At 32.2% G+C, this 10,241-nt stretch overlaps 2 pseudogenes; both read right to left on the minus strand.

Annotated features, from left to right (window-relative positions):
- Positions 1-3,025: 3,025 nt before the first annotated feature.
- Positions 3,026-3,142, minus strand: LOC135732867 (5S ribosomal RNA; annotated as a pseudogene).
- Positions 3,143-7,678: 4,536 nt separating this feature from the next.
- LOC135732868 (5S ribosomal RNA) lies at positions 7,679-7,795 on the minus strand (annotated as a pseudogene).
- Positions 7,796-10,241: the final 2,446 nt, after the last annotated feature.

Here is a 10,241-nt window from a genome sequence, read left to right on the forward strand (position 1 = left end):
ATGAAAGAATTTTCATTGAACCTATAAAATTCCATCTTTTTTTATTCCTACTATGGGAGTCAATGGTCACTATCTGCTGTGGGTTTACCATCATTCCTCAAAATATTTTCTTTTGTGTTAATCAGAAAAAAACTAATGCATACAGGTTTAAAACAACACAAGGATGAGTAAATTATGAAAGAATTTTCATTGAACCTATCAAATTCCATCATTTTTTTATTCCTACATGGGAGTCAATGGTAACTATCTGCTGTGGGTTTACCATCATTCCTCAAAAATTTTTTATTTTGTGTTAATCAGAAAAAAACTAATGCATACAGGTTTAAAACAACACAAGGATGAGTAAATTATGAAAGAATTTTCATTGAACCTATAAAATTCCATCATTTTTTTATTCCTACTATGGGAGTCAATGGTCACTATCTGCTGTGGGTTTACCATCATTCCTCAAAATATTTTCTTTTGTGTTAATCAGAAAAAAACTAATGCATACAGGTTTAAAACAACACAAGGATGAGTAAATTATGAAAGAATTTTTCTTGAACCTATAAAATTCCATCATTTTTTTATTCCTACTATGGGAGTCAATGGTCACTCTCTGCTGTGGTTTACCATCATTCCTCAAAATATTTTATTTTGTGTTAATCAGAAAAAAACTAATGGATACAGGTTTAAAACAACACAAGGATGAGTAAATTATGAAAGAATTTTCATTGAACCTATAAAATTCCATCATTTTTTTATTCCTACTATGGGAGTCAATGGTCACTATCTGCTGTGGGTTTACCATCATTCCTCAAAATATTATCTTTTGTGTTAATCCGAAAAAAACTAATGCATACAGGTTTAAAACAACACGACGATGAGTAAATAATGAAATAATTTTCATTGAACAATCTCTTTAAGTTGTTCCTTCAGTTGTGTCGAGGATGTTTAAGTCGTCATCATATCAGCTCTGCAAGCCTGCAAAGCAAATAATGAAATAAATTACCATTGACTTCCATAGTAGGAAAAAAATATTTTAGAAGTATCTTGATAAATGATGAGGAAAATATTTAAAAAAATTATATTTAGCACACAGTTGATTGTACCTATAAAATTCCATCATTTTTTATTCCTACTATGGGAGTCAATGGTCACTATCTGCTGTGGGTTTACCATCATTCCTCAAAATATTTTCTTTTGTGTTAATCAGAAAAAAACTAATGCGTACAGGTTTAAAACAACACGAGGATGAGTAAATGATGAAAGAATTTTCATTGAACTATCTCTTTAAGTTGTGCCTTCAGATGTGTTGAGGATGTTTAAGTCGTCATCATATCAGCTCTGCAAGCCTGTAAAGCAAATAATGAAATAAATTACCATTGACTTCCATAGTAGGAAAAAAATATTTTAGAAGTATCTTTATAAATGATGAAGAAAATGTTTAAAAAAATATAATTAGCACACAGTTGATTGTAACTATAAAATTCAATCATTTTTTATTCCTACTATGGGAGTCAATGGTCACTATCTGCTGTGGGTTTACCATCATTCCTCAAAATATTTTTTTTTGTGTTAATCAGAAAAAAATAATGCATACAGGTTTAAAACAACACAAGGATGAGTAAATGATGAAAGAATTTTCATTGAACTATCTCTTTAAGTTGTGCCTTCAGTTGTGTCGAGGATGTTTAAGTCGTCATCATGTCAGCTCTGCAAGCCTGTAAAGCAAATAATGAAATAAATTGCCATTGACTTCCATAGTAGAAAAAAAATATTTTGGAAGAATCTTGATAAATGATGAAGAAAATATTTTGAAAAATTATAATTAGATCATAATTAGCACACAATTGATGGTACCTATAAAATTCAATCATTTTTTATTCATACTATGGGAGTCAATGGTCACTATCTGCTGTGGGTTTACCATCATTCCTCAAAATATTTTCTTTCGTGTTAATCAGGAAAAAACTAATGCATACAGGTTTAAAACAACACGAGGATGAGTAAATTATGAAAGAATTTTCATTGAACTATCTCTTTAAGTTGTGCCTTCAGATGTGTTGAGGATGTTTAAGTCATCATCATATCAGCTCTGCAAGCCTGTAAATCAAATAATGAAATAAATTACCATTGACTTCCATAGTAGGAAAAAAATATTTTAAAAGTATCTTTATAAATGATGAAGAAAATATTTAAAAAAAATTATAATTAGCACACAGTTGATTGTACCTATAAAATTCCATCATTTTTTTATTCCTACTATGGGAGTCAATGGTCACTATCTGCTGTGGGTTTACCATCATTTCTCAAAATATTTTCTTTTGTGTTAATCAGAAAAAACTAATGCATACAGGTTTAAAACAACACGAGGATGAGTAAATGATGAAAGAATTTTCATTGAACTATCTCTTTAAGTTGTGCCTTCAGATGTGTTGAGGATGTTTAAGTCATCATCATATCAGCTCTGCAAGCCTGTAAATCAAATAATGAAATAAATTACCATTGACTTCCATAGTAGGAAAAAAATATTTTAGAAGTATCTTTATAAATGATGAAGAAAATATTTAAAAAAATTATAATTAATAATAATAATAATAATAATAATTAGTTACATTTATATAGCGCTTTTCCAGTGCTCAAAGCGCTTTACATATGAATGGGGGAATCTCCTCAACCACCACCAATGTGCAGCATCCACCTGGATGATGCGACGGCAGCCATATTGCACCAGAACGCCCACCACACACCAGCTTATTAGTGGAGAGGAGACCGAGTGATATAGCCAATTAGTATGAGGGATGATTAGTAGGCCAATGGGCAAGTTTGGCCAGGATGCCAGGGCACACCCCTACTCTTTTTCGACGGACATCCTGGGATTTTTAATGACCACAGAGAGTCAGGACCTCGGTTTTAACGTCTCATCCGAAGGACGGTGCTTTTTTTTGACAGTATAGTGTCCCCGTCACTATACTGGGGCATTAGGACCCACACAGACCACAGGGTGAGCACCCCCTGCCCCTGCTGGTCTCACTAACACCTCTACCAGCAGCAACCTGGTTTTCCCAGGTGGTCTCCCATCCAAGTACTAACCAGGCTCAGCCCTGCTTAGCTTCAGTGGGCAAGCTGTCTTGGGCTACAGGGTGATATGGCTGCTGTAATTAGCACACAGTTGATTGTACCTATAAAAATCCATCAGTTTTTTTTATTCCTACTATGGGAGTCAATGGTCACTATCTGCTGTGGGTTTACCATCATTCCTCAAAATATTTTCTTTTGTGTTAATCAGAAAAAAATAATGCATACAGGTTTAAAACAACACAAGGATGAGTAAATTTTGAAAGAATTTTCATTGAACCTATAAAATTCCATTATTTTTTTATTCCTACTATGGGAGTCAATGGTCACTATCTGCTGTGGGTTTACCATCATTCCTCAAAATATTTTCTTTTGTGTTAATCAGAAAAAACTAATGCATACAGGTTTAAAACAACACGAGGATGAGTAAATTATGAAAGAATTTTCATTGAACCTATAAAATTCCATCTTTTTTTTATTCCTACTATGGGAGTCAATGGTCACTATCTGCTGTGGGTTTACCATCATTCCTCAAAATATTTTCTTTTGTGTTAATCAGAAAAAAACTAATGCATACATGTTTAAAACAACACAAGGATGAGTAAATTATGAAATAATTTTCATTTAACATATAAAATTCCTTCATTTTTTTATTCCTACTATGGGAGTCAATGGTCACTATCTGCTGTGGGTTTACCATCATTCCTCAAAATTTTTCTTTTGTGTTAATCAGAAAAAAACTAATGCATACAGGTTTAAAACAACACAAGGATGAGTAAATTATTAAAGAATTTTCATTGAACCTATAAAATTCCATCATTTTTTTATTCCTACTATGGGAGTCAATGGTAACTATCTGCTGTGGGTTTACCATCATTCCTCAAAATATTTTCTTTTGTGTTAATCAGAAAAAAACTAATGCATACAGGTTTAAAACAACACAAGGATGAGTAACTTATGAAAGAATTTTCATTGAACCTATAAAATTCCATCATTTTTTTATTCCTACTATGGGAGTCAATGGTCACTATCTGCTGTGGGTTTACCATCATTCCTCAAAATATTATCTTTTGTTTTAATCCGAAAAAAACTAATGCATACAGGTTTAAAACAACACGACGATGAGTAAATAATGAAATAATTTTCATTGAACAATCTCTTTAAGTTGTTCCTTCAGTTGTGTCGAGGATGTTTAAGTCGTCATCATATCAGCTCTGCAAGCCTGCAAAGCAAATAATGAAATAAATTACCATTGACTTCCATAGTAGGAAAAAAATTATTTAGAAGTATCTTGATAAATGATGAAGAAAATATTAAAAAATATATATAATTAGCACACAGTTGATGGTACCTATAAAATTCCATCATTTTTTTGTTCCTACTATGGGAGTCAATGGTCACTATCTGCTGTGGGTTTACCATCATTACTCAAAATATTTTCTTTTGTGTTAATCAGAAAAAAACTAATGCATACACGTTTAAAACAACACAAGGATGAGTAAATTATGAAATAATTTTCATTTAACATATAAAATTCCTTCATTTTTTTATTCCTACTATGGGAGTCAATGGTCACTATCTGCTGTGGGTTTACCATCATTCCTCAAAATATTTTCTTTTGTGTTAATCAGAAAAAACTAATGCATACAGGTTTAAAACAACACGAGGATGAGTAAATTATGAAAGAATTTTCATTGAACCTATAAAATTCCATCTTTTTTTATTCCTACTATGGGAGTCAATGGTCACTATCTGCTGTGGGTTTACCATCATTCCTCAAAATATTTTCTTTTGTGTTAATCAGAAAAAAACTAATGCATACAGGTTTAAAACAACACAAGGATGAGTAAATTATGAAAGAATTTTCATTGAACCTATCAAATTCCATCATTTTTTTATTCCTACATGGGAGTCAATGGTAACTATCTGCTGTGGGTTTACCATCATTCCTCAAAAAATTTTTATTTTGTGTTAATCAGAAAAAAACTAATGCATACAGGTTTAAAACAACACAAGGATGAGTAAATTATGAAAGAATTTTCATTGAACCTATAAAATTCCATCATTTTTTTATTCCTACTATGGGAGTCAATGGTCACTATCTGCTGTGGGTTTACCATCATTCCTCAAAATATTTTCTTTTGTGTTAATCAGAAAAAAACTAATGCATACAGGTTTAAAACAACACAAGGATGAGTAAATTATGAAAGAATTTTTCTTGAACCTATAAAATTCCATCATTTTTTTATTCCTACTATGGGAGTCAATGGTCACTCTCTGCTGTGGTTTACCATCATTCCTCAAAATATTTTATTTTGTGTTAATCAGAAAAAAACTAATGGATACAGGTTTAAAACAACACAAGGATGAGTAAATTATGAAAGAATTTTCATTGAACCTATAAAATTCCATCATTTTTTTATTCCTACTATGGGAGTCAATGGTCACTATCTGCTGTGGGTTTACCATCATTCCTCAAAATATTATCTTTTGTGTTAATCCGAAAAAAACTAATGCATACAGGTTTAAAACAACACGACGATGAGTAAATAATGAAATAATTTTCATTGAACAATCTCTTTAAGTTGTTCCTTCAGTTGTGTCGAGGATGTTTAAGTCGTCATCATATCAGCTCTGCAAGCCTGCAAAGCAAATAATGAAATAAATTACCATTGACTTCCATAGTAGGAAAAAAATATTTTAGAAGTATCTTGATAAATGATGAGGAAAATATTTAAAAAAATTATATTTAGCACACAGTTGATTGTACCTATAAAATTCCATCATTTTTTATTCCTACTATGGGAGTCAATGGTCACTATCTGCTGTGGGTTTACCATCATTCCTCAAAATATTTTCTTTTGTGTTAATCAGAAAAAAACTAATGCGTACAGGTTTAAAACAACACGAGGATGAGTAAATGATGAAAGAATTTTCATTGAACTATCTCTTTAAGTTGTGCCTTCAGATGTGTTGAGGATGTTTAAGTCGTCATCATATCAGCTCTGCAAGCCTGTAAAGCAAATAATGAAATAAATTACCATTGACTTCCATAGTAGAAAAAAAATATTTTGGAAGAATCTTGATAAATGATGAAGAAAATATTTTGAAAAATTATAATTAGATCATAATTAGCACACAATTGATGGTACCTATAAAATTCAATCATTTTTTATTCATACTATGGGAGTCAATGGTCACTATCTGCTGTGGGTTTACCATCATTCCTCAAAATATTTTCTTTCGTGTTAATCAGGAAAAAACTAATGCATACAGGTTTAAAACAACACGAGGATGAGTAAATTATGAAAGAATTTTCATTGAACTATCTCTTTAAGTTGTGCCTTCAGATGTGTTGAGGATGTTTAAGTCATCAGGCGACAGTGGCTCAGTGGTTCATGTAGGTTGTCTACAAACCGGAAGGTTGGTGGTTCGATCCCCGGCTCCACTGGACCAAGTGTCGAGGTGTCCTTGAGCAAGGCACCTAACCCCAGCTGCTCCCGACGAGCTGGATGGCGCCTTGCATGGCTGACACCGCCGTCGGTGTATGAATGTGTGAGTGAATGGGTGAATGTGAGGCAACATGTACAGCGCTTTGGATGGCCATAGGTCTGTTAAAAAGCGCTATATAAATGCAGTCCATTTACCATTTACCATCATCATATCAGCTCTGCAAGCCTGTAAATCAAATAATGAAATAAATTACCATTGACTTCCATAGTAGGAAAAAAATATTTTAAAAGTATCTTTATAAATGATGAAGAAAATATTTAAAAAAAATTATAATTAGCACACAGTTGATTGTACCTATAAAATTCCATCATTTTTTTATTCCTACTATGGGAGTCAATGGTCACTATCTGCTGTGGGTTTACCATCATTTCTCAAAATATTTTCTTTTGTGTTAATCAGAAAAAACTAATGCATACAGGTTTAAAACAACACGAGGATGAGTAAATGATGAAAGAATTTTCATTGAACTATCTCTTTAAGTTGTGCCTTCAGATGTGTTGAGGATGTTTAAGTCATCATCATATCAGCTCTGCAAGCCTGTAAATCAAATAATGAAATAAATTACCATTGACTTCCATAGTAGGAAAAAAATATTTTAGAAGTATCTTTATAAATGATAAAGAAAATATTTAAAAAAATTATAATTAATAATAATAATAATAATAATAATTAGTTACATTTATATAGCGCTTTTCCAGTGCTCAAAGCGCTTTACATATGAATGGGGGAATCTCCTCAACCACCACCAATGTGCAGCATCCACCTGGATGATGCGACGGCAGCCATATTGCACCAGAACGCCCACCACACACCAGCTTATTAGTGGAGAGGAGACCGAGTGATATAGCCAATTAGTATGAGGGATGATTAGTAGGCCAATGGGCAAGTTTGGCCAGGATGCCAGGGCACACCCCTACTCTTTTTCGACGGACATCCTGGGATTTTTAATGACCACAGAGAGTCAGGACCTCGGTTTTAACGTCTCATCCGAAGGACGGTGCTTTTTTTTGACAGTATAGTGTCCCCGTCACTATACTGGGGCATTAGGACCCACACAGACCACAGGGTGAGCACCCCCTGCCCCTGCTGGTCTCACTAACACCTCTACCAGCAGCAACCTGGTTTTCCCAGGTGGTCTCCCATCCAAGTACTAACCAGGCTCAGCCCTGCTTAGCTTCAGTGGGCAAGCTGTCTTGGGCTACAGGGTGATATGGCTGCTGTAATTAGCACACAGTTGATTGTACCTATAAAAATCCATCAGTTTTTTTTATTCCTACTATGGGAGTCAATGGTCACTATCTGCTGTGGGTTTACCATCATTCCTCAAAATATTTTCTTTTGTGTTAATCAGAAAAAAATAATGCATACAGGTTTAAAACAACACAAGGATGAGTAAATTTTGAAAGAATTTTCATTGAACCTATAAAATTCCATTATTTTTTTATTCCTACTATGGGAGTCAATGGTCACTATCTGCTGTGGGTTTACCATCATTCCTCAAAATATTTTCTTTTGTGTTAATCAGAAAAAACTAATGCATACAGGTTTAAAACAACACGAGGATGAGTAAATTATGAAAGAATTTTCATTGAACCTATAAAATTCCATCTTTTTTTTATTCCTACTATGGGAGTCAATGGTCACTATCTGCTGTGGGTTTACCATCATTCCTCAAAATATTTTCTTTTGTGTTAATCAGAAAAAAACTAATGCATACATGTTTAAAACAACACAAGGATGAGTAAATTATGAAATAATTTTCATTTAACATATAAAATTCCTTCATTTTTTTATTCCTACTATGGGAGTCAATGGTCACTATCTGCTGTGGGTTTACCATCATTCCTCAAAATTTTTCTTTTGTGTTAATCAGAAAAAAACTAATGCATACAGGTTTAAAACAACACAAGGATGAGTAAATTATTAAAGAATTTTCATTGAACCTATAAAATTCCATCATTTTTTTATTCCTACTATGGGAGTCAATGGTAACTATCTGCTGTGGGTTTACCATCATTCCTCAAAATATTTTCTTTTGTGTTAATCAGAAAAAAACTAATGCATACAGGTTTAAAACAACACAAGGATGAGTAACTTATGAAAGAATTTTCATTGAACCTATAAAATTCCATCATTTTTTTATTCCTACTATGGGAGTCAATGGTCACTATCTGCTGTGGGTTTACCATCATTCCTCAAAATATTATCTTTTGTTTTAATCCGAAAAAAACTAATGCATACAGGTTTAAAACAACACGACGATGAGTAAATAATGAAATAATTTTCATTGAACAATCTCTTTAAGTTGTTCCTTCAGTTGTGTCGAGGATGTTTAAGTCGTCATCATATCAGCTCTGCAAGCCTGCAAAGCAAATAATGAAATAAATTACCATTGACTTCCATAGTAGGAAAAAAATTATTTAGAAGTATCTTGATAAATGATGAAGAAAATATTAAAAAATATATATAATTAGCACACAGTTGATGGTACCTATAAAATTCCATCATTTTTTTGTTCCTACTATGGGAGTCAATGGTCACTATCTGCTGTGGGTTTACCATCATTACTCAAAATATTTTCTTTTGTGTTAATCAGAAAAAAACTAATGCATAGACGTTTAAAACAACACAAGGATGAGTAAAGTATGAAATAATTTTCATTTAACATATAAAATTCCTTCATTTTTTTATTCCTACTATGGGAGTCAATGGTCACTATCTGCTGTGGGTTTACCATCATTCCTCAAAATATTTTCTTTTGTGTTAATCAGAAAAAACTAATGCATAAAGGTTTAAAACAACACGAGGATGAGTAAATTATGAAAGAATTTTCATTGAACCTATAAAATTCCATCTTTTTTTATTCCTACTATGGGAGTCAATGGTCACTATCTGCTGTGGGTTTACCATCATTCCTCAAAATATTTTCTTTTGTGTTAATCAGAAAAAAACTAATGCATACAGGTTTAAAACAACACAAGGATGAGTAAATTATGAAAGAATTTTCATTGAACCTATAAAATTCCATCATTTTTTATTCCTACTATGGGAGTCAATGGTCACTATCTGCTGTGGGTTTACCATCATTCCTCAAAATATTTTATTTTGTGTTAATCAGAAAAAACTAATGCATACAGGTTTAAAACAACACAAGGATGAGTAAATTATGAAAGAATTTTCATTGAACCTATAAAATTCCATAATTTTTTTATTCCTACTATGGGAGTCAATGGTCACTATCTGCTGTGGGTTTACCATCATTCCTCAAAATATTTTCTTTTGTGTTAATCAGAAAAAAACTAATGCATACAGGTTTAAAACAACACAAGGATGAGTAAATTATGAAAGAATTTTCATTGAACCTATAAAATTCCATCATTTTTTTATTCCTACTATGGGAGTCAATGGTCACTGTCTGCTGTGGGTTTACAATCATTCCTCAAAATATTTTCTTTTGTGTTAATCAGAAAAAAACTAATGCATACACGTTTAAAACAACACAAGGATGAGTAAATTATGAAATAATTTTCATTTAACATATAAAATTCCTTCATTTTTTTATTCCTACTATGGGAGTCAATGGTCACTATCTGCTGTGGGTTTACCATCATTCCTCAAAATATTTTCTTTTGTGTTAATCAGAAAAAAACTAATGCATACAGGTTTAA

The sequence above is a fragment of the Paramisgurnus dabryanus genome, unplaced genomic scaffold (assembly GCF_030506205.2).
Source record: "Paramisgurnus dabryanus unplaced genomic scaffold, PD_genome_1.1 h2tg000190l_1_126432__unclustered, whole genome shotgun sequence".
Lineage (NCBI taxonomy): Eukaryota > Metazoa > Chordata > Actinopteri > Cypriniformes > Cobitidae > Paramisgurnus > Paramisgurnus dabryanus.